General features: G+C 37.9%; 1 protein-coding gene across 3 annotated transcripts in view; it reads right to left on the bottom strand.

Moving 5' to 3' along the window:
- ATP10D (ATPase phospholipid transporting 10D (putative)) overlaps positions 1-26,216 on the bottom strand; it is an 87,604-nt gene extending 61,388 nt beyond the window's left edge. For 2 of the 3 annotated variants that reach the window (XR_008529879.1, XM_054582137.1), the window contains exon 1: positions 25,044-25,278. The gene's annotated coding sequence lies outside the window, so the exon portion shown is untranslated. Of the gene's footprint in view, positions 1-25,043; positions 25,279-26,092 lie in introns of those variants that run through there. The other variant, XM_054582138.1, reaches the window with a different exon arrangement.
- Positions 26,217-26,580: the final 364 nt, after the last annotated feature.

Genomic DNA, 26,580 nt, shown 5'->3' with positions numbered 1-26,580 from the left:
TACACTAATCTGTTCAATTATCTGATCATCAGTTTTCTCTTTTTTGAAATGGAACACCACACATGTCAGAAATTGTTGAGGATTAAATGAATATCATGTAAGTCACTCACCATAAAGCCTGATACAGAGTAAGAAGTCATTAAAACACTTTCTATGAAGATTGCAGAAATAGCCACGAATTCTCTCCTTCCCTGCACGCACATCCCCTAGCCCACCAAGTCGTAGAGTCTGTGTAGCCACTGAATTTGGAGTTGACCATGTGCTTTGTTTTGCTAACGAAACACTAGTCAACATGACACGAGCGGAGGCCTGAGTTGTGCTTGCTTATGGGACGCCCACTGCCCCCTAGAACCCCGTGGCCACTACCATGAGTACACATGACCCACTTACCGTCTCCGCACCAGTCAGTATGTGGGTGAAGCCACTGACCGCCAGCTGACAGAATCCAGGACAGAGATGAACTATCTCAACAAAGCTCAGCCTGAACTGCCATCCACGTTTATTGACTTGGTGAGTCAATAAAAGTGACGTCACCAAGTTTTGGGGCAGTTTGTTATCAAACAAAATCTGACTCATACAATCTCTTTCTTATTTCCAGGCTTTCCTTATTTGCCAAGACATTTAGCCCTCCCTGGACTGCAAACTCATTAATTAGAGGGGAGAAAAGCTAACATTTATTAAGGGCACACTATATTATAGTTGTTCCAGTTTTTCCCCTTTGCCCTCCTCTGCCCATCCCACCCTCCCACAGACAATTTTAACAATTAAAAAATCTTAGGTAAAATACAATTGATAATCAAAAAAAGAAAATTATAAAACTCTTCTTTCACCTTTTTATTTATTTTATTATTTATTTATTCTATAGAGGAGAAAGGGAGGAGAAAGAGAGGGAGAGAAACATCAATGTGTGGTTGCCTCTTACGTGCCCCCTCCTGAGGACCTGGCCTGCAACCCAGGCATGTGCCCTAGACTGGAATCAAACCAGTGACACTCTGGTTCACAGGCAGGTACTCAATTCACTGAGCCACACCAGCCAGGGCTCTTTCACCTTTCTAATGTTTTTTTTTCCCAGTTATTAAGCCCACAATATATTATTTCACTTAATGTAATACCATTAATAACAGGGTAATTCATTGATATTATAAAAACAAAACAAAAAAAGAGTACACTATATGGTAAGCACTTTGCAAAGCACTTCATATGCATTATTGCACTTAATAGTAACATCAGTCTGATAACACAGGTATTATTTCCATTTTAAAAAAAGAGGAAGCAAGCTTAGAGATATAAAGTAGCTTACTGAAATTCCTATGGTAATTACTTAGGTAAGGCTGATTCAAACCGTATCTTCTAACAGTTTCTGCTTTTGACTGTTCATGTGCCTCATTTATGTTTGCACCCAGAGTAGCTGGCACTTAGTTGATGCCCAATAAAAGTTCATCCAGTAGCTAATGGGCATGTCAGCAAATGAGCAAATGTGTGTGGGACAGGGTCTGGAGGCCATGGTTTCTATCCTTGTGTGATCAATGGCATTGCACGTACCTATCATCTTAGATTGGAGCTCTTGGAGATTTGTATTTAGTAAATCTGTGGGTGTGTCCTGATAATCTGAACTTTTAAAAAAACTCCCCAGATGAAATTTGACTCAGGTGGCCTGTGACCTCATCTAGAGAAAATCTATGAGACGTGCTAGAAACTACACTGGGCTAGAAATACAGAGATGATCAGGACCTAGATCCCCTTTTCCTTCTTTTATTGATCAGGGTCTAGGTGAGGTGAAAGGCATGTAAATGTATGAATGCAACCCCAGGTGCAAAATCGTATTCAAGGTACTGAGGTCGTTTGGGCAAATTATTTAAGCGTGTTTCCTTCCTAAGCTTCATTCTAAGTTTACAATATGTCTACTGATTCTTTTCTCTAAAGTGCTGTACTAATCAGAAATTAATAGTTTCCCCTAAAGGATATGAAAACTGTATCCAGCTTTCACGGATCTGAAATCATAAAATCTTTACATACCAACATTAGCAGATTTGACCCAATAATATTCTAGTATTGTTAGTAAATCAATGTTTTTAATAATCCATTCTTGCTAACACACTTGTTTACTATACATTGGTCTTTAAGCAATCCAAGACATTAGTTAGATAGCATCACTTCATCACTACATTTTCAGAAAGTAAGTGGAGTCACAAATAATAATCTTCTAAAAGTCCATCACATTTTTACAAATTACATGATCTAAAGCAGCGGTCCCCGACCTTTTTGGCACCAGAGACTGGTTAGTGGAAGATAGTGTTTCCATGGACTAGAGGTGGGGCGATGATTCCGGGATGATTCAAGTGCAGTGCATTCAAGCTCACCTCCTGCTGTGAGGCCCGGTTCCTAACAGGCCCAGACCAGTACCGGTCCACGGCCCAGAGGTGGGGGACCCCTGACCTAAAGAAAGTTACTTTTAATGGGAAAAAGCTAATAGCTTCCAAATGTGTACATTTGGATATTGACCCATTCTACTATATATAGCCTCTATTATAAGTGAAGAGAAAATATCTATAAAGTCAGTCTTACCAGTTTTATATTTGTAATGAAAACAAGAAGAAAAAAGTTTTATTCCTATCAAATTCTCTCCTTTGGAGTTTGCTCCCTACAATACCTGCTTAGAGAGAGCTAAATCAATAAACATTGGCCAAAATAATTCTCAGTATCTTATTAACATAATTTTTTTAAAAGCCATCCCCTGCAGTGAGTTGAAAAGCCTGGTTTTTCCCTTCAGTATAAAAAAAAAAAAAAAGCTTCTTATCCTAGATTAGTGAACATTTGGTCTTGCCCAAAATGTCCATGCAGACATTGGCCTACACCAAAAGGTCCTTGAAAGCTGGCCTTATCAAAAACATCTCTAGCTCTGGCCTGTGTGGCTCAGCTGGTTGGGCATCTTCCTGCCAATTAAGGGTCTTGGGTTTGATTCCCGGTCCCCAACTGGGGAGTATACAAAAGACAAGCAATTCATATTTCTCTTTCACATCAATGTTCTCTTTCTCTCTGTTGGGAAACACCTAATCTGGTTTCAGGAACTGTAACCCCACTGACAGGCTGGAGGGCCCCAAGGCTGGAAATAATCAGGAGGCCTTGGAAAAACAGGCTCCTAAGGAGACATATCCTGTCCTCCCTGGCAGGGGCATAGCTCCTGCCTCTCTGCTTTGTCATGGAGGGATTGGTTAATCAAGGACGGGTAAGTTACCTCGAGCTGAGGTACAACCTAAGACAAATGCCAACCGAATATTGGCAGCAGACAAAAAACTGGGGGACACGGAGAAAGGGCAAAAAGGCCCGCACCTCTCGGCTCGGCCTGGGCATGGCCAGAGTCCTCATTCTATCCGAAAGCAGTCTCCTTGTCTCTTGGCGGCTCCCTTCCCCTGCCTGGCTCAGGCTTGAAACAATACAGGAACTGGCCCTAAATCAGATATGGTGGTTCCCAGGGAAATCAGGCCTAAAAGTAACTCCTTTAAAGTGTGCCTTGTTCTTCCCTCAAAAGCTCTAGCCAGTTCATGCTGGGAAGGAAATTTACATTATTCACAGACACTAACCCTATACTCTTGTGCACTCTTATGATTACTACTGTCTCCTGTTTAGTCATCTCTCTTGTTTACTAGTCTCCTCTTGGACCCATGTAGAGCAGTGTGTTCTCGCCGTTTGTTTTCTTCAAAACATCACCTATTCTCCGTGAACATCAACATACTGATGTAATGAGATAACCTGTGCATTCCTGTTACCTAGCCCCACTGATAACCTTTTCAATAAAAGCCTCGGAACAAAAGGCGACGGGGCCTTCCCCACTAGAGGAAGGTGCCACGGGGCTTATCCACTAAGAGGGAAGTGACCACATCCGCTCTCCCAGCAAATAGAGAAGTGTTTGCAACGATTTGTGTTTATTCCCTTCATCCATGACAACTTTGGGTCGAGCTCTGCGGAATTCAGAGCCCTGCTCCCATCTCAGCTGGCCCCAGGTGGTTTCCTTCAGATTCAGGGAGCACTGCCCTCCCCGCGGCAAGTGCCGTCCCCTCAACATGGCAGTTGCCACCGACCGGGGACAAGCAGTGACCCGAGTGGCGCTCCCCCGAGGCGGCGTGCCCCATCTAGCCACTGCGCAGCGCAACACCTCTCTCTCTCCCTTCCCCTCTTTCCAAACCCTCTCTTTCTTCCTCTCTCTCTACAAGCAATGAAAAACAAAAGTTCTCAGGTGCAAAAAAATAAAATAAAATAAAATAAAATAAAATAAAATAAAATAAAATAAAATAAAATAAAATCTCAAAGCATATCTGGTCCAGACCAAACGGTCCTTGATATTTGGTCCTGCCCAAAATGCCCACACTCAGAAAACGCCCCTGGGTTCCAATAGCTCATAACATTTATTTCTACCTTTGGTTTACAGGAAAAACATCAAGTCTCTGTCCTACTCTGCGAGCCTGGGGTGGCTTGTCATCTTGTAATGACTCTCCCTCCCTTTGGCACTGCCACTTTTTTCCTAGTAAGTGATGACTGGGACAAGGGGCTGATCTACACAAGAGAGAAAAGTTGTTAGTGTTTTCAAGGAATAGAAGAAAAAAACCCAAGTGGAGTTTAATTAGCACGTGCAAAAAATTCTTTCAAATTTCCAGCTTAGAATTTAAACCATCTTCTATTGATCAGGAAAGATTAAGGATCTACTTAGCCACTCTAGTTCAGTGCTTTCAAAATTTGGTAACTGAAAGGCCAGAGGGAAATATATTGTGTGATATTTTATGGTGAACCTGGAACACGGACATACATATACATACATACATAGCTGAAAAAAAGTCTGCAAAATATTTACCCTTAGTACTTGCAACACACGCATTTTCTATTCTATTGTAACTCTCTCAGTCTCTCTCTCCCTCCCTCCCTCCCAACATCCTTTCCTCCCTCCCTTAATCCCTCCCTCTCTCATTTTAATACTGGTCAAGATGCACTGAACTGGTTTCAAGATCCACTAATATTCCACTATTCACACTTTTGAAAGACACTGATTATATGCGGCTCCATAATGAGTTGAAAGGATATACCCACTTTCAGCTCCATCTGTGGTAGAAAGGCTTGGGCGAGAAGGCTCAGGGGAAGGCAATGCTTTACCCGCCACAGCCAGAGCATGCAGCCTTTCAGTCTTTCCCCAAATCCCCCAGCAAAACTAAAAGTATATTAGTACTTAGAGAAGGCTCTATTATCAATATCATCTCACATGAATATTCAGGAAAATTCAGAATATAAAAGGAAACCTAATCAGAGTAAGTCATACCGCATCAAAACCAGCAAGAATCATAGTATTTTAAAGCTTAGACTTCAAAGATTAGTTTACCTAAAGGCCACAGACTAGTAACCCTTAAGCAAAACTCTATCTAATGATGTATTTTACATCATGGTGTTGGCAAACACATTTGTTTTTAATATAGGACATTTGAAAATGGAGATAAAGTCACATAAAATATTGATATCTAACTTTTCTTAAAAAGAAAAAAAACAATAACAATAAAATGCTGGGCACATATTTTCACATGGTAATAAATGTCAGAAGCTTTTCACAGTAGCCCCTAATCCTAATCCTAATTCTGTATTTTCTATTTCACCTATTTTAATTGCGTGAATGAGCACTCTGCTCACCATTCTGAAAAATCAAGTTCCTCTTGATCTGTACACCAAGGCTCAAATATCAGCTGCATCACTTATTAGTTATGTGACCTATATAATTAACCTCTGGGCCTCAGCTTGCTAATCAATAAAATACCAATAAGAGTCATGGGCACACTGTAGATGGACAATGTTCATTCTAATTCTCTCCTCTTTGGCTATTTCTCAGGTCATAAATAAGTGAAGGTTGGAAACCCAGTAAACTGGTCTGAGGTCTAAAATTTCAATAGATTGCTTTCAAATTAAATAAAGTTGTCCAAGTTGAAGAAAATGCTCAGTTTGGTGCGTCTGTTGATACCTGAGAATTAATGAGCATTAAGAAAGATACAAAGAAAAAACCAACCAATCACAAAAGGCAGGCATGACATAAAATGACCTTCATATCACCGGATCCCATCTTCAATCATTTTCTTCAAAATTCATTCCAATTATGTTCATGAATAAATTATATCCCACTTGCCTGGTGCTGTCCAAGCTTCCCTGATAAGAATCCCTAGGAGCCCCTGTTAATCGCAGGCTCCTAGGCCCCTCCCCTGGAGACTCTGATTCAGAAGCTAGACTGGGGCCCATGAATGTGGAATTTAACAAGTACCCAGGTGACGTCAGGGAGGCGGCAAAGCACAGCCTATACCTGCACCTTTGGAAATGCTGCCCTCCCTTTCTGGAGGGCGGGTCAGTCATATCACCCGCTCACCACATCAACCCCTATTCATCCTTTAGATTGACCTTTTAGATTGATGTTGGAGTCAGGGAGCTTGAGAAAGATCCACAGAGCAGATACAGGAAGGTACTCTCTGCTCTGTTCCCATGACAACCCTGAGTGTGGCTCAGTCCCTGCCCTTCCTACAGTGTGCTTTGGGTAGTTTCAGCCTTCAAAGTCAGGGAATTTCTCTAATTCCTTTCCAGACTCCACTGAGTCTAATACTTGGCCAAAGTTAGATGATCAACAACATAGTACCTGTGGGATTTGGGTACTCTGGCTTCAGGCATCCGCCGTGTCTTGGGACATATCTCCTGTAGATAAGGGGGGGGTGACTGTACTTGTGTTTTCTCAAACTTAGATCTTTTACTCCTGCTTCTAATGCAAAGAAAGCCAAGCTGAGACATAAATGAGGAAATAGGGTATTTTTGTTTCCTCTTCTCATACTACCTCTTTAACTGGAGTCTGCCAGGCAACCAACTTGCTAAGAATAGTAATACGCTCTCTCAACTGTTCCCAGGGTAATAGAGCCGCCCAATAGACAAAGGCTCAAAGGAACAACTCGGTATGAAACATTTTTAGTATTTTTCAAGATCATTCATAATCCTAAAATTTAGCCCTAGAGCTGATCTAAGAGCTGATTCGTTATGGTTTTCTGATAATAAACAAAGTGGTCCCATGCTTTGTTTGACCTAACCATCATGCCACTGATTGGAACCCTGTCTTAAGAATTAACATTTTTTTTAAACATACAAAGAACCAAGTGCTTAAAGTTCAATTATCACTTAGAACTGGAAAGAATGTTTTAGGTCTTGATACTCTACTCCTGAGTGAGCTGTTGTTCTTAAAGGAAGGGAGATTTAGCATTTCATTGAAAAAATTATAGTTTACCTAGGTTTTCATTAAAGTCTCCATTCTTAATTTCATTTTTAGTTTAAGAGCAACTACTGTTACGTAAAAATTTGAATTACAACAAACTTCTTGCTGGATAGTGGTGGAAAAAATACCATTAAAGATTAACTTTATGAAAAGGCCTACATATTCCTGGGCTGGGAATGGTCACCTGGAACTTAACATTGTCCAGAAATGCAGTATCAAAGGACACCTGACTCTGGACACCTTGCTTTAATAAACTGATACTAGCATTTTAACTACAATTTTAAAGTTAGTCAATATGACAACAGAGCCTAAAAATCAGGATTCTTAATACACATGTTAACACTGGGAGAGAGGAGTTGAATACGAGATCAATACAAACCAAATGTATATATATACCTAAGTTGCAATACTATTTCACAAGACAACTATATAATAGAAAAAAAATTCATTGCAAGTAATCACTTATCACCATCATAGAAATATCCAAGATAATTAAATTTGTATGTGTAAATTTCTTTATAATTGGCACAAGAAAATTATAAACCAATTTTACTTATGAATATTGTTGGAAAAACTCAATAAAATTTAGCAAATTAAATATAACTCTGGCAATGGGAATGTGAATTTGCTAAAATCTATTGGGTATCACAAAATGAGAATAAATAGGGAATAGGCGAAGATTGTTAATTTTCCTTTCTTTGTTATAATGAAATATATTGATTTATAATTTTTAAAATTTAATTTGCAAGTTTTTAAAGGAAGAAGTTATAATTAGTAGCTATGAAATAGTCTAATGCTACCCTAAGCATTAGGTGTGCATGATGCTGCATGATCCAATATTCTATTCTCTCACAGAAGCTGAAAAAAGTCTATAATTAAAGTTCAAAAATCTGTAAGCTATCACTTTTAAGCATAAGATCAATTAAAATCAGAAATAAAGAAATACAAACCAAACATTGCTTAGAAAATAAGTATGTAATAACACTTCTATAATAATTACTGCTTACAAAATACACTTCATATGTCATTCACAACTTGGTATAAAGTTTCACTTCCAAGTTTCAGAGGAAGAAACAAAAAGTCAAAGAGGTTTAAAATTCAAGGCACGCAATATTTGACTCCAAAGTCATGTCTTTCCAACTATACAATTCCACTAATATATATAAAATGTAAAATAATCAAATATGTTCATTTAAACTAGATCATTTCTAATGATAGTGTATCTTTCTAGGAGATATTAAAAACTACCATCCTTCAATAACAGAGTGTATCTAAAATATTCATAACAGGTACTATGTTCCTTCTTGTATACAAATGTATTGGAAAGCAGTGATCTAAAACCCTGTTTACCTCAAGGAATGCTTAATGGAAATTTGGAAGCAGGACAGACTATCAAAGGTAAATATAGGATAATTAATCCCTTTGGGCCCAGTTAGTATTTAAAAATCTCTGAGATCATCACCAGCCAACAAACAACTTGAAATACATACATAAGTTCACTTGTCTAAAAGAAAAAACATTCTTATGTATAGTGATTTCAAGATGCTCCGTGTTCATGACTGGCAGTTCATGACTGACAGTATGGATGAGAATGTGCTGAACCACAGTGCAAACCTCCACATTTCTGATTCGGCAGGTCTGGGTGGGGCTCAAGAATCCAAAATTCTAATAAGTTTCCAGGTGATTCTCAAGCCAGTTCTTGGAGCACACTTTGAGAATCACTACTCTATGCTAAGTCAAATTTCAGTATGTAAAGTTGAAATTAAGAATAAAAATTAATTAGACAGCACTCCTGTTATTGGGCAGACCATCTCCTTTGAGCGTATGGACCAAAGCTATGTACCATTGACTTGACAGCTGAAACAAGGAGGCCCTCTCATCTAAGGCTAGAATTAACTACAATAGTGAAAATCTAGTTCACATACAAAAGTCCCCAACAGTAGGTGATGAGGTCTTGAGGACTGATTCTTTTTGCTGATTTAATACAGTGACAATCAGTCTCAACCAACATTTCCAAAAGTTCAGCAAGGGAGAATGAGTCCTGGCCTTCAAGGGGGAATAATGGGTCTCAGCCTTGACAAATTTATAATCTTCCCAACCAAGATGAGAAATCACTAACAAAATAACAAAGTTCGTATACACCCTAAACCTTCGAATAACATTTCTATGAAGCAAATTTGCCTATCAGGGTCAATAAAAAATAGAAATGTCATAGTTATTAGGCAGAAAAATTTTCACAGTAGACTCAAGATATGAAAGTCTTAATCCGAACGTCACAGGTAACCCTCTCTGAAACACAGTGAGTCCTGATAGAACTAAGGCTTGTTCCAATCTGGGTCATCTCTGACCTACTTGCCAACTCTCTCTATAAGCATATTACCCCAAGGAAACCGATTCCTTATCTGACAGGTAATAAGCAGTAAGGTGGCAGTAAGATTATTTGATATCTTTGCTGGTTTCTTTATTGCATCAGTTGCCAAGGTGACATGTTGGCAGGGCTCCCTTAGTAATTATTATCCTGCTATCTACAAAAAGGAAGTGTTTTTCTTCACCCCCCATAATCTTTGGAAAAGAAGATAAATATAAACAGTTATAGGTATAGCTAATATGGGCTTTGGTGATGGCAAAGGTCAATTTATATAATGGGAAAACTGTGGATCTGGAACGATAAAGTCACATATCCTCAGTGATCTCCATTGCATGGGAGAATCCGATTTGCCAAATACAGTCACCTTAGAGCTCTGTGTACTATTTAATACTTTCTGTTAATTAAGCTTCTTGAGTGGAATCCCCACTATAAGTACATATTCTGTGTTTTAAATATATACAAAAGGCCAGGCAAGGGTATATACATCACCAAAAACATTAAAGTAATTACTTTTGATAATTAGTGATTATCATGGGAAGAAGTACTATATTGGTATGTGAAAAACTAAGTTATAGTATCTTTCACTTTTACCACTAACAAAGAATTCCTTTTGATAGTTACGTCATTTTTAGGATGCTAATGGGAAAAGGTCAACTCTAATCAAGCACATAGTCCTCATGCACCTTTAGAAAAAAGTGCTTAAACCAAGCTCACTGAGTCCCAATTCATTCAACAAACAAGACCTAAAAACCAAACACTACAACTGATGCTGGGAAACCAAAGACTGTGTTCTTCATCACAGAAGCAGCCTCTACCTTAGACGAAAGGGAGATCCCTCCACAGCTGATCAAGAGTCAACTTAGAATTTTCAAACACATGTTTATTTTGAAAGAAGACAGAGGTATAAAATATGATTCTGGTATCTCAATGCATTGTTTTCTACTGGGAAAAGTCACCCATTCTTTTTTTTTAAATCTTCACCTGAAGACATTTTTTCATTGCTTTTTTAGAGAAGAGAGGAAGGGAGAGAGGGAGAGAGAGAGAGAAACATCCATGCCAGAGAGAAGCATGGATTGGTTGCCTCCCCTACCTATGGACTGGTGATCATCCGCTCATGGATCCCTGATCCCTCGCACCAGTCGGGGAGCTAAACCTACAACCTGTGCACACAGCCCAAACAGGAATGAATCCACCACCTTTTGTTTACAAACGACCAAGTCACACCAGCCAGGGAAAGTTACCCATTTTTAATGTTGACAAGATATGTTAAATATGAAGAGATTCTTCAATTTTCTTGTGTGAGAATTAAGTATTTATCTGTCCATTCAGACACTGAAAGCTTTATTACCTCTCTTCTTCAACATATGTCAGATTTTTCTTCAAGGGACCACCCTTCCAACTGAGTTACATTTTGCTAATGCTTCTTAGGCTCAAAACCAGTTTAAGCTAATGAAAAGGCAGGAAAAAGTGTTACAGTGGTATGCGTGTCTCTCCATGTTATTGGAAACTAAAAAAAATCCCACTGATACTCACGGTAAGTTACCAATATGTCAGAGTCTATACTGAAAGCTGAAAATATATAAACATATATTAAAATTTTAATGATAGCAACTTTTAATAATGTGTTCTGACATTAGTAATCCTGCATACTCCAAAAATCTACTTTACTGAAATGATGGAATAGCATGTTTTTGAAACTGTTTTTTGACTCTAATACAATTATTAATTCAATAAACCTAAGATCATAACAATAGCTACCGCTAAAAAGACATGCCAAGTTCTGTGCTGCGGATAAATATACATAAACTTTAATCCTGACAACAAAGGACATATTTTTATCCCCATTTAAGGATGAAAAAAGACAGGCTCAGAGTGACTGAGAAACTCATTCCAGTGACGCAACTTGGTAATTGGTCGCCCAGGCCTAATCCCAATGTCTCTGGTGGAGTGGGAGCCTCCGCAGCCGGCAGAAGGCTCTGATACAGGGCGGAAACCCTTGAGCAATGAATGGGGAGGAGACAGGCAGCCTCTCGTAGCCTCTCAAGGAATGTTTGCAGGAGGGTTGGGAGAAAGAACAGGACTAGTATAAAAAACTTCAAGTTAAGTCATTTAGGGAGAAAAATACTAAAGGCATACCTCATTTGAAAAACTAAAATTAAATAATTCAAATATATGCATTTATTTAATGTTAGTCATCGATGCATTCAATAGGAAGTCCTTTACATGTATTTGAAATACAATTCAATATATAAAAATAAAATGTACTTTTAAATAAATGACCCACTTTCATCCTGACTTCAATGTTATCTGACCCCATAGGGATCTATAAGCAACTAACCCATCATCTTCACTGCTCCTCCTTCTTGCATGTCCTTACTTCCCTGCTTACACATTTTAAATTTTATGGTCAACTCTGTTATCACTTCCTTATATATTGTTTCTACCCCTTAGATCCTCTCTCACTTCTTTTTTGGCAAAGCCCTTACCCTAGTTATCCTCAAATCAGTCCTATCAAATCCATCTTTTCCTTTACCTATAGGTGGAAAGCACCTAGAGAGAAACACATAATGCGCCACTTTAAATTATTGACCACAAACTACAAGTTGGCCACACATGTCAACTACAATCCTACAGACTTTCTAGGATCTTTGCTTTCCCATTTTCACAGGCAACTGTTTCATACCTTCTGCTCTAACTTCACATCTCCCTCCCAACTTTCCTCCTGCTCATGACCTTGTTTCTATTTTACTACGAAAACTGAAACCATCGAAAGGGATCTTCTACAGGTTCCTGCCATGTAACCACCCTCCAGCTCAGACCTCTTCCCCACGCTCCAGACTCATCCATCTGACTGCCAGCTAGACAGCATCTCCAAAAGGCAACATGCGAAACACTGAGCTCCTGGTACTCACCCCCCAAAACCGGCCCCTTCCATTAGTTCTGTCAGTTGATGGCATCTTCATCCTTCTAGATGCTCAGCCCCAAAGCCTTTCAGTCACAGTGGGGTCCTTTCTTCTCCCAAAACCCATACACCAGCAGCAAATTCTGTTGGCCCCCTACCTTTAAACTATATCCAGAATCTCACAACTTGGCATCACCTTCCCCACTAACACCCTATCTGGTACTATCACCTGGTCCTGTTAAAACACAGGTATGTTAGATCTGACATTTCCACAGTTTTAAACTCTCTAAAGGCTCTTATCTTAATCACAACAACAGCCACCAGGACCTATCTGCCTCCCAATATCCTCTCAACCTATTACCCCTCCCTCCTTCACTGCGCTCTGACAGCAGCAGCCTCTCAGCAACTCCAATTTTCCTTCCATTTTATTTTTCATAGAAATCACATCACTGACTGATAACATATGCTTATTTTCGTATTTCAGCTCTGTTGTCTTCCCCCTCCATTAGAGTAGGAACGGGGATCTTTTTTGTTCCCTGATACAGCCTAGGCCTAAAACAGTAAGTATCAGGTGCAGAGTAGACTTCCAGTGTGTATTCATGGAATGAACATATGAATGAATGAATAAAGTAACACCTCTCTTACATACAGAATATCCATGACAATCTTATACACACCGGCTCTAGAAGTGATGTATGCTTAGTTATTTCATGATATATCATTATAGCTTTTATTATGCATGCTAAAGTTATCACAGTTCATATTAAGATCTATAGCATGTGAGTTTACAATGGCCACTAACAAGACCGTAACAGGAAGACCAAAAAGAGGAAATAAAACAAGTAGAATCTGTTTTTTAAAATAGCCAGTTATTTCAATTTCAGTGGTCAGAAGTGCTCCTGAGTAATATTTTTTTCAGGCAACTTGAGGTTTACCCTTTAAGTAGCAAGAAAAAAAATTCATCCAGGAGGGAGATGATCATAATATATGTTTTCCATTTTTCTGTACTTTACACAGCATTTTAGATGAATTTTCTTCTCTGAGAATTTATCACCAATGTGCTTAGCACCACTCACTGCAAAGTGCTCCATAAAGTGATGCCTTCAGGGTCCTCAGAAACATATCCATAGGTCTTCTGGTAGCTGAAGACCTCTTTGTTTTGAATGCTCATGTCTAATTTTACAGGTTTGTTTCTCCCGTGGCTGCTCAAACACCTGCCTTTATCAAGACAACTCATACTCATACTTCCAACTACCTTAGAATACTTAATGAACATAAATAAATTGAATTAATGACCTCAATGGTCTTCAGGGAGCAGAATATAGAAACTTAAGATTTATTTAGTAAAACCTAGTTTCACTGTTCAGAGATCTCTTTTCCTCCTATCTGTTTAATAAATAGGTACCAAAAGGCTACCATGTGTCAGCCATGCACTTTTTCAGGAACTGCAATCAGAATGACGAATTGTCCCATGTAAACTCCCCTGGGTCTTGTCTTCAAAGAATACACAGTCTGGTAGAGTGTTCAGGTATGAACTTCATGAGATTCCCTCATCACCTGAAATGCTTCAGGGGTTAATCCTTGCACGATAGGCTTTAACATGTTTATGGTCAGCTTTCAGAGCAGCAAACACTAAGGACATTAAAACACTAACGAATAGCTAAACAAGTAAGTTCTGACAGGAAGCTAGCCCCCAGGTAAGTATTCATTTTGAAAACTGGAGCCAAAATATCTTCTTCAACTGGCAGAAGAACACAAATTGCCTGGTTTGCTATCTTTATGAAGGAGGGCAAACTCTAGCTCTTTGTGATAAGCTCTGTGTGTGTGTGTGTGTGTGTGTGTGTGTGTGTGTGTGTGTGTGTAAAACATGATAAACACACTGGATTGATTCTAAAGATGTGCTTTAAAAGATTATTAGAAAGATAAAGGAGAATGAACTATACTTATTTGTACAATATCTGCTTCCCCTACAAGACCATCTCATTCGTGTTTTAGCCAGTAACTGGGCAATGCTTGGCAGATGGCAAGTACACAATGAATATTTTTAAATCAATTCACTAATGTTCGATCAGATACATGATGGTGTACTTTGCATCCTGAGAATGTGAGTGCTCTTCAAACAAACAAAAAAATCTGAAGAGTTTAAAAGCCAAGCAATCAATATGGGTGCAAAAGTACTGCAAAAGGATGGAGTGGGGTCTTTTGCTGGGATTCTACTTGGTCAAATTCATGTTGACCTCTGAAATCCAAGTTGGCCTAAAGCCTTTGCCTACCTTTGCCATAGATAACAATGACATTTGTCCTCAGACTTAGGCTGTATTAAATCAGAGGACTTAGGTTGTAGTAAATCAATGGTCCCCAACTAGAGAAAATTGTGTCCCCCCTCCAGGGCACAGTTGGCAGTATCTTGAGCCCTTTTTGGTTATCACAACTGAGGAGGTGAATGCTAATGGACAGATGCCATTGGTGCTGTAATACTGCACAGGACAGATCCCCACAACAAATAACAATCTGGCCCAAAGTGCCAATAATTGTGTGCTGGAAATCCTGGTCTACAGCAAGGCACTGCTTTGTTCAAGAGAGAGATGAGAAGCAGAGTAGAAAAAGAAGAGCTTTTCAGTCAGTCATGGGTCCAAATCCTGGCTGTAATCATTCATCCCCAATAGGATTTTGTTTAATCCTCAGTTTCCCCATCAGGAAAGTAAATAATAACTCCTCTTTAGCTTTGCTGTGAGGAGTTAATGGGAATATATGCACGGTACCTGACATATGATAGGATGATAAATAGCAGCAATTCTTACTATTATGAGAGCACTTATTAATCATTCATGCCGGGACTTCTGCCAGATAGGAAAAGCATTTTAAAGATGATAAGGTTTAACAACTGGAATAGAAAATTCAGCATTTTAAAGCTGGAAAACTAAGTACTTTATTTATACACACACAAAATACTGAGGTTTGGAGACAGTCTCTTGTCCAATATTACACATCAGGTTAGTGGCAGCCCCCATAAAATGACACAGCTGTTCTCTCCACTGCCGTTTTATTACTCTTACATACATAGGCAGTCTTTTATCAATTCCTAAATGGCATCGTTATTTAGAAATGCATCATAAATTACTTAAGCCGATTCGAATGCTAAATTTTATGCCTGCTAAAATTTTATATAACAGCATGCTTAGACTATACAAAAAAAGATTTATTCAGCAAAGTATTTCACAGCTAATTTGTAGGATCTGTCCTATTGTTTCAGTTTCATCCTAATATCACTCACAATAACCTATTTTTACACTGATGCTTTATAAAAGCAACATTAGAAGTCCTCATTCCTAGTTTAAATATTTGCAAGAAGAGCATACTTGGGGAAAAAAGAGAACGAACAAACCCACAAGAGCTGACAAACTACATATAAATAGGAAGAAGTATTTTCAACTTCATTCGTAACCAATGAAAAGCAATTAAAGCAGAGTTAGCTTTTCCTTTGCTTTGTATTGTCAGAAAGAGTTTCTTTATTCATAGTGCTCAGTGAAGGCAAGCTTTCACGTAGTGCTGGGGGAGTCTAGAACTGCTTTGACTTTTCTGAAGTCAAAGGTAATTGTGCCTTAAAAATGTTCATTCTCTTTGGCTCTGAGTAGAAAGATGACCCAGTGAGCATCAGAAAGGGCACTAACACAAATGTCCAAAATGGGAAATTGTTAAAGGGTGGGATAACCACATAAAAATAATCCAGCTAGTAAAGATGATTTTAAATAAATTTTGTGAGCAAAAATTGCTTAAAGTTTAAAAAGGTTTTAACCATGATTTTGACCTGTATACAAGTATGAGCTTTACTAGCATAGATATGTAAACTATTTATATATATTATAGGTGTGGAGCAAAATACTTCTAAGACATTTACACTGGTTATTTTGAGGTAGAATATTACTAGATAATTTTTATTTTTAAATATCTTTTGTAGCTGTCCATATTTTCTACCATGAACACATGTATTTACTTTATAATTAGAAAACAGATCTTTGTTTCTAACTCCCAAAACTCTAATCTACTCATAAAGCCTATGGTTTTGGTGGAGAAAAGCATACACAAGATAACGTACTACTGTTTCTACCTTTAAAATTCAGGAAAAAGATGCAATTCGTTTTTTTCAATTTTGTTTTAGACATAACCTGATAAAATGCAGACAAGCATGCTGCTTCAACATTGAAAAAGAATATTCATATCCAAATCTCCAAACAGCATGTGGATGCATTAATGATACTTGACATTATATCAGAGAAAACAAGATAACCATAATTTAGTATACAAGTTTCATCATAAAGGCAAATATGTATATCCCAGCCTAGAAGTCTTAAATGTAATTTAAAATGTTGCAAAGCCAACTAAAGACTTCAGGTCTCTTTTGTGCAAAAGACAATCACTAAAAATATCTCATCAATATGACTGGTTAAATTTTAAAAGATAATTTACTTAAGTGCCCAGACAGATTTGGAAGACTGTCTTCTTTCTGAAAATTGGGTGTGAAATAGAATTTAAATGATATCCTGCAAAAGAAAATTCAGATAATTATTGTAGTAAAACATATACTTATGTAGGGCAAAAACATTTCTTGATATCAAAGTAATCTCAAAATCTCAAAAACACGTCTGTTATAGTTTTTAACTATCACCTTCATTGTTCTTCATATCAGAAAATTTAAGTCAGTGGAGGAAAAAAGACAATTCTAGGTTAAGTTTCTCAAGTCCTACAAAAGAAACCACTTCAAGATTCTTCCTGCTGATTACTAACACATACTTTCAGAACATGACCCATGTACAATATTCTGAAATGACCATGTGGGCCTGGTGGAATAAAGAGAGGTGGTAAATAAAATTACCAGCAACAAATGAGACTTTATCGAAATTATATATTTTGATTAAATCCAAAGTATATTAAAAGAACATTGCCCAAGTTGTATACAGATGCACTATGAAAATACTTTTATGCTGGGACTTTAACTCTGTAGAGAATTAATTAAGTATATCATTCCCCAGTTCTACAAAAACACTCCGGACCTCTGACAAGAAAACTTGACTTCCTAGACACAAACTCTCTGCTGAGAGTCACATGGATCCATTTTCTTTCTGTAATCATCCTCTAGAAATATACCCCAAATCAAAGAACAGGAAAAAGTCCCTCTCTTTCTTCCTTATGAAACACAACAAAAATGTTTAGTTTAATTAGGTCTTGAAAAAGACTCTAGTGCCAGGAAATAAATAATAAAACTAGCCGACACAAATCTTTAAGTGTTAAACCTTATCTTTTTGGACTGCTTTTTAAGTTTTGTGTCTCTAATGAGGGACCTCTGACATCAGCTCAGTGACAGACAGAAGTCTGTGAAATGGCATGTGGGGCAGTCGGTGGTACTGCCTTTCCTGGAGGCCTTTTAAAGTAGACCAGGTACCTGTCTACTAGCATCCAGGGGACATGGCCTGCTACCAAGGATGTTACCCTAAGCCTATATTCTCAAGCTAGCAGAGATCAGAAACCCCTGGAGAGCTCGTGAAAACACAGATCCCACCCCCTCTACAGTCACACACAAACATACACACCAGTTTCTGATTCAATAGGTCCACTCTGGGGCCTAAGAACTTGCATTTCTATCAAGTTCAAGTGATGCTGATGCTCTTGGTCTGGGGAACATACTTTGAAAACCATGGACCTAGGAACCTCAAACGTGCTCTGTAAAGCCTTATTTTTAATTTCTAAATATATTTCCTCCATAAATTCATTATCCTTAAATACTATTTTTATGCAACTAATCATTTCTCTTCCAATGGCTATAACAATATATAATTGCTTTAATAGTGAAACTGCTTTTTTATATACAAAAAATAGAGCAATTATTTTCTGGATGAGTAGCCACAGAAATGTTTCAAAAGCAATAACAACAACAACAACATGCTTAAAAAAATGAGGAATGATAAAATAAAAAATATTAAATAGGAAAGTGAAGTTATTTGTAGCAAAATGGAAAGAATTTAGCTGCTGAATGATATATATATTTATAAAACTAAAGGTTAAATCAATAGACTACATCAAATGTTTTCTAAATATCTCTTGCAGATTATTAACGTGAGCTACATATATGAATCAAAAACATCAAAGACTAAATTTTCAAATCCTGTATCTTTTCTTTAAAGTACATGGCACTCATTGCTGGATATATGATAAAGATGGGTTTATTTTAGTTGATCTATAAAAAAGATATTTCAGGATAATGGGTGCAAGATTTGTAAATTTCTAAAAACTATGTAAATATTCACTCCTGGAAACATTTGGGTGACTTAAAATATGTTAAAACTATGCCATAGAAGAGTACTATTTTACAATAGCTATTAATAACTTCATCACATGCTTTAATGCAATGAAAGCATAGATTACATATATCAATTACTTAAATTGTCTCAGCACAGATACTTAAATTGTCCCAAGGCCTGTAAGTTAAGTAATACTAAGTACAGTATATAAACACCAATAGGGACAGGGGAAAGCTATAAATTATATTAAAAAGGAGTTGATGGTAAGTATAAAATAGATGTATGATAAATGGTCAATTCCATTAGTTATTCAATGTTACCCACTCTCCAAAACACATTCATTTTGAATATAAGCTATTATTCTATCAGTTGTTTTCAAAACAGCAACAAATGCATCTGCAGTAGAAGGAACAAAAGCTCTAAGAAGTTCAAGTGCTACTGATGTTCAGTCAGATTCAGTCACTCACATACCACAAGCTCTTAGCTTCTCTAAACCTCAGCTTCCACCTCTGTAAATGAAAATTATATCACCTAACTCACAGTTTTGTAAAGAGGTTTATTAAGTAATGTACTGTGCCTAACACACTGTTAAGTGCTCAATAACTTCATTCTCTCAACAAATGTATGTTAAGCTCCTACTGCAACATATTTCAGGTATTGTTAGAGATAAGAAAGATAAATCAGAGGAAAAACAGCAAAAATATGTGAGAAACTGGGCACCAGGGACCACCATATACGCTCTTTTGCATTAGCAAGGCTCAAATGAAATGTGACAATTTGGGAAAAGAAAGCCAATTTAGGACTCAAAGTTAGGAATTACTTTTCATAATTTCCTTGCCCCATTACAAGCGGTTCACTTTTCTCTCAGTCCTTGGTTTAGGAATCTAAAAGTATCATCATGCTTCAGATTCAGGCAGTTTTCTAATATGGAGAGGTAGAAATATTGATTTGTTGGCTGATGGACAACACAGGTAAACAGAGAATCTCTGTAGTGAAATACCTGAGGCTACCCCTCTAGGAAAAGACTTCACTGAAGAACAAAGGATATTATAATTAATATTTTTACTTATAACCTTCAATATATTATTATAGTCATAAGGATAATGAGAATGTTTAAAAATCATGCTAAATAATTATGAGTACTGTAAATTAGAGTCTCTTTAATTTACAGTACTCATAATTATCTTAATGCTTTTGAATAATTTGAAACTGATTTTCACCTTCTTTCTCATAACCAGGATATTATAATTTTTTTATTACCTATGTTATGTAGAATTGACATTTTGTTAGTTTGTTTTTCTAACAGAGATGTCGGTGTATTCATCTTCCTTATTCAGAAAGGCCTTAAATGGAATAAGCTGATTCTAAAAAAATAAATTAAGGAATATTTAATTAAGGTCTATCAGCATGAGACTTTAGCAGATGTGATCAATAGGAAATGAAAAGGAATAAAGCTCCAAATCAGTGCAACACTGCTTATTATTTCAGAAAACAGCAGGAGGCAGAAGAGTGAATGTGACTAGAATAATTTTTAGCTGGTGATTTCCATTACAAAGCAAACATTTTCACCAGCAAATGTAATTCAGAAACAATGACACCTGACATGGAATTACACACAAGGAGACTGGAGGTTTTGTGAAAGTGGGGAAAGGTATTATTGCCTATGTGCTCTTCATTCTAGGAAAAATTACTTTATTGGCATAGTGAATTTTTTTCCTGATAACTAAAATATATATACTGCAGGAATTTTTAAAACTACAGAGTAAGATCATGAAAAAAAATAAAAATCATATATAATCCTACCACCCAATCACAGTACTATTAACATTTGGTTTATTCTCCACCAATAAAGTAGTTTCTGTACACACCCATTGGAATTTTTTCTAAGACAGGACATCATTTTGTAACTTAGTTTTTTCATTCCTCATGTCATGCATATTTTTCCATGTTATTAAATAGTCTTCCCAACAACCTCACACACTTTGAGCTGCTTTCCATGTTTGTTAAAGTGATGTATGAAAGTATGGTAATGCCTTCTATGTTGAATATTTTCCCTTATTGGGAGGTGAACATCCCTCTCCCTGAAACTTTAGAAAAGTCAAAATTGTTTTTCCTTTGTGAATTGCCCACTTATGTCTGTTTTTCATTGTGGATCATTTCCTAAAGCGATGTTAATCAATCTCTCACTGATTTTTATAATAGCTTTTGTAAAGGGCATTCTGGCATATAAAATACAGAGCTTAGAGGTGGTCTTTTAATTTTGGTTATAGTATTCATTTTTTTTCAAAATGGTATTTTTGTGATTATAAAAAATAATAATTGCTGTAGAAGATTTAGAAATATCAGGGAAATATTGACAATAAAAGCTATACCTCTACCAACTAGAAATCCAGTTTTTTTTGTATGTGATGTATCTGTGGTTATATGCATTGATACAAACAGGAACTTGTATGTAAATGGGAACTGGAACAGTCTTGTTCAATGTTGTTCAATATTTGGTAATTTAGAAAATACCTGATATATAGTAAGACTTAGTAAATATTTGATTAAGTGGTATTTTATATGTATTTATATTTTAAAATTATATTCTACATATTCAAAATAATATGGTATTAAATCTTGCTGTTCTCACCCAATATATTGCAAGAATCTTTCCAAATCATAAAACTTAAAAAATTACTCTGGGCCCAGGCTGGTGTGGCTCACCAATGAGTGTCCGCCTGCAAACCAAAGGGTCGCAGGTTCAATTCCCAGTCAAGGCACATGCCTGGGTTGCAGGCCAGGCTCCCAGGAGGGGGTGCACAAAATGCAACCACATGTTGATGTTTCTCTCCCTTTTCCCCCTCCCTTCTCCTCTCTCTAAAAATAAATAAATAAAATCTTTTTAAAAATAAATAAATATTTTGGAAACTAAATTTTATCAATATAGATATAGAGGACATTAATTTATTTTAAAAGTTTGCTATTGTGGAATTAATTTTGTTTTTAAATATTTTTCCATATCACAAATGACAGTTGTAATAAACATATTTATAAATCTTCATGGAATTCAGATGATCTCCTTAGGATATATTTCTAGACCAAGGATTATGAGTCAAGGGCTATGAATATTTACAAGTTTTAGAACATAGTTCCATATTATTACCTCAATAATTGTATGAATATATTCTTCATTAAGCATCATAAAAAAGATTCCATTAAGGCCACAACTCTTCTATGAAAATAGTACCACTACTACTTGTCACTCCAATAGTGATACTAGTTTCATGACAAGTATTGTTCTATGACTAAGATAATTTCTGAAGTTAAATAAAGGAAGGAAATAATGTTTCCAACAAAATACCCTCACAACAACCTTCTTCTAAGTGATAAGCAAAGCTGCTCAGCAGCTGTAACTATTGACCAGGAACAATGAGAGTATCCACCTCATACATAATTGTTCCATGACTTGATAAATCAAGGCTCCTTGTTTCAAGCACAGATAAGCTATTAAATTTATCTTCACCAATGCATTGGGTTTTAAAAATCCCTACATGATCTTGCTTGTAGCATTTTCTTTCATTAAAAAAAAATACTTCCAACCAGATTAGACCAAAAGACATCTAATGAAGGCTTGAATATGTGGTCATTTTTTTAACCTCTTAGTTTTTAAAATTGATTTATTTTATAATGAGTCATCTCTGTTCTGATTATAAATGGTAATCAAACGCTTCCTTCCTTTTACTGGCATCAAAATAAATGACATCTTATTCAATTTCTCTTTAGTCACTAAGTAATTGCATTCAAAAGCATTCAGTTCTTGCTGTGCAAAGGTCAAACCTCCCTGACATCCTGTTTTAGTCTGCCTAGACTCTCCATCTTCTTCGTACATTTAACAAATGTTAAAGGAGCCGTTGCACTATTATTATTTAAACTCCCTAAAACTTTTGAATGTTGTTTTCCAATATATACAGGTGTCCCCGACGTCTCAAAAGTTTGGGTTCCACCACTCGTTTTTACCAAAGACCTACATTAGTACCTGTTTTTGCTAACTGAAATCGAAGAGGACTTTGACTTTTACCAAAAAAAAAAAAAAAAAAAAAGACGAAAAGGAAAAGAGCCGTAGTAGAGTCAGTGTCACCCCAAGCAGTGAGAATGGCCCCACCTGCTCTTTCCCTGGGAACCGCACTCCCCATCAGGCCACCGGAGCTTTGAACTGTGTCTGTGAGCATCTGTGCTTTATTTTTGGTTCACAGACAGCAAGATGTGTCCTCATGTATCAGAAAATCCTGGGTGCTCGTCAGGGCGTCACACTAAGTATAAAACTGGACGTAATTAAGAGCATTTGGTATGATTTTGTAGGGTTGTTGTTGGGGTTTTTTGTTTTGTTTTTTTTTTTAGTTTGGCAACACTCAGATTTTTCCCATATAAATCAGTGTTACGTGTTTATTTTATGCTATTTTGGCTTTCCAAAGGTCTCGTAGGACTGTTCTGGGAATGCTTCAGATAGTGGGGGTAAACTTTATAGAGTTGACCTAAATAAAGGAGCATGCTCAAAACTGTCAGAAAATAAAAGAGATGAGTTTAATGGGGGAGAGCAGAGGAATTGCAATTTGTAACACGTAAACTGTAGCAAGGTACAGGCGAATCCACTGAGGGTCTGGGGTAGGCTGTATTTATGGGCAGGGAATAGAAAGGGGGGAGAGTTTGGTTACAGTCTGTTAAGTCAAAACAAACAGAGACCAGCTTTGAAAATTCCTCGGACAAATAAAGCTCAATTTAGACCATTTTGTGAGACCAACCCAGACTGGGTCATCTCTTGTCCATGTTTCTGGAAAGGGAGGCTTATAAGATTATGCCTTATGAGCAAAACTGTCAAGGAATTTAAGAAAATTCTGATATTATCAGTTTGCTGTAAACCATACATTTACAGGAAATCAGTTACTCAGTCCTTAAGTTCTGTTTTTCTGAGGGTACATGCATGAGATTTTTGATGTTATATCTTCTGGTTCACTTCAGATCAAAATTCTTTCACAATAACATTGATGATCTCATTTTGATCTCAAACAGACTATCTCCATGTAGGCTTGTCATATGTGTTTGTAATGAAAATAAAAAAGAGTCCAGAATAATCAGACATTATCTTTCTGGGTAAATTGCTGTAGGGGCCTCACACCCGGGCAATGAATGAGTTTACTTTGTTACAATGATTATGTGTCACACATTTGCTCTTAAAAAGTCAACAAAGTTTTTTGGTTTTTTTTGTTTTCTTTGTTTTTAATCATGGTACTCTTCATAGAAATGTGACCTAGTTCAATTTTAAAATAATTACCTATTCTGGAGTTAACTTTCTGATACAGTATATAATACATATTGGTGGATAAGGAGTCAATCCTTGTGGGTCCATCTTTCAAGGTTGATTTTAGTCAGAGGCTTGCTCTCAATACTATAGCATTGTTTTTTTCCTTGCAAAGAACTAGGTGAAAAGAAGCAACAGGAAACTGCTCGTATTTAGGTAACATTCTCAATACCCGTGTTAACATTATGAATAATGTTACGAATAAGAGTAGTTTACATCCTTTTCTGAAGGCACGAAGAGGCCAACCTTCCACATTGGAGGGTGTCTCTCTGCTGTACTTAGTAGAGTGTGACTATTTGTTTATAATTTAAAATTAAGGATGCCCCAAACAACAATTACGTTCTGCCAAGTTCGTGTTTGGTGGTGGCTTTGTTTGGCAGCCCTTACTTAACTATTTCTGAGCAAGCTCCAACGCAAACACCGTTTTTCCCTAAACAATCTACCCGTGGTTTATCGACCCCCACCCTCTTCATTACATTTGATCAAGAGTTAAAACTGCTTTAAGTTCCTGGATTTCGAATAAGATGACAAAGGTAGATGTGCGGGGATGGGGGGCGGGGTGTGCGCCAGCACACACACATAATTCACTTTTCACAAAACCCAGCATTCGAATAGATCAAATAATCCCTGTTTTGAAACCAAGTGACTGAAAATGGTGTGCTTCTCACTAAAAGCAAAACCAAACAAAAAAGTTCAACAGCCGTAAACTCTAGCTTTGAGGCACTTCGCCGCATCTGAACACAACTATTGGGGTGCGGGGGGCCGGGGGGGGAGGAAGAGAGAGAGACAGAATTAACGTAGAGAGGTGGGCAGAGAGTGAAACGCAAGGCAGGGACCAGCCCAAGGGGTTCGCTCGACAGCCTTACCAGTTCCTCCCGCGGCGCACAGCACCGCATGACGATCGCGAGTCCCAGGGTGCAAGCGAAGAACCAAGCACAGATCCGAAGAGTGAAGACGGGTTATGCTTCTACGCCAGCCATTTGCTTTGGGGATATTTAAAAAAGAAAAAGAAAAAAAAGAAATCACTTCCCAGACAGCTCCCAAACTCAGCGGCCAGAGCTAGTGGCCAGCCCTGGCAGAGCCGGCGACCTCCCCTTCCCTTTCCCACCCTTCCCTCTCCGCCGGGCTCCGGAGCAGCCGGAGCAGCGGCCTATCGCCCGCCGCCCCGCCTCCCGTGACGTCGGGGGACGGAGTCTGGCAGCGGCCGGCTTCCCAGCTCCAGGTAGGTGTTGGACGGGACTGCTTGTTGCCCCAGCACAGGGGCACCTCCCCCACCCACCCCACCCCGCAGTGGCCCAGAGACTTACAGTTCCACATTTGACTTTAATAGTACAGTACAGATTGCCTGAAGTTGACAGTTTGGTACATTCTTGTTGTGCTGAAACTCTGTTTAACAATTCACCCATTCGCCAAGACTTAAAACGCTTGGCAATTATTTTTTTGGAGTTTAAACATTTAATGTTGCTGTTTTAGAACTAGAAAAGAAACTAAGAAAAATGCCTCAATCCTGATTTGGTCTCCCCCCCCCCCCCACTCCTTGACCTTTCTACCCTCCATCTTTAGGTATAATGTGGCTTTACTCACATACCGCTTAAGACTAACAGCTTAAAAAAAGTTAACTCTGAAGTGAATAACAAATACCTGTCTGGTTCTCTTAAAACTTCTGAGCAACTAAGTGATTTGAGAAATGGAAAGGGCATTTGTTGAAGTCAGAACCAATGGTGGCAATAATTCAGACCCAAACCTCCATAATCACTGTCTGCCAATGGTTTTATCCCACAAAAACAAAATAAAAAGAGGAACAAAAACCTCCATAACTGTTTTGTGCCTCTATCTTCCAGTCTCTCAAACGTGTAGCGAGAGTAAAGAAAACTCAATGATCATACGAATCTTTCACTATTAGTGAAGGGCTCACCGAGACAGACACGTGGTGCTAACTTGCCAACTCTCCCAGTCCGGGTTGGAGAGGCCAAACAAGTTCCTTCAGAGGCAGAGAAGTTGCCTCTCCCAGACAAGGAGAAACAAGTCCTGGGTGTGGCTTCCTGTATGACCAATGTGGGAAGTCTTTCTGCAGGAAAGGACAAATTCCTAAAGTTTAGTCAGTTCAGGGAATAAGCCCAGTTTAGCGCAGCAGACTGCCACTTACGTGGCCTCTGAAATTCCTGGCCCTGGTTACACTTTTAGGAGTCATGTGACTATGCCTAACATGATTGAAGAGAAAACAAACATCCTATGAAGCCAATCTTCTTGAGGAGACTTTGAATTTCAGCGGATCCTCCAGAGTTTCCCCAATCAGCACGGATGCTGTCTTCCTAGTGGAAGGTCTTCCTGGGAGGATCCAGACCAGGACAATCCAGGCAGAGGGCTGGTACTTGCAGCCAGTCTGGGTTGCTTAAATCAGTG

This window comes from Pteronotus mesoamericanus, unplaced genomic scaffold (assembly GCF_021234165.1).
Source record: "Pteronotus mesoamericanus isolate MK-2021 breed Mesoamerican mustached bat unplaced genomic scaffold, CSHL_Meso_final contig_68, whole genome shotgun sequence".
NCBI lineage: Eukaryota > Metazoa > Chordata > Mammalia > Chiroptera > Mormoopidae > Pteronotus > Pteronotus mesoamericanus.
This window is presented reverse-complemented; position numbering and strand designations above follow the sequence as displayed.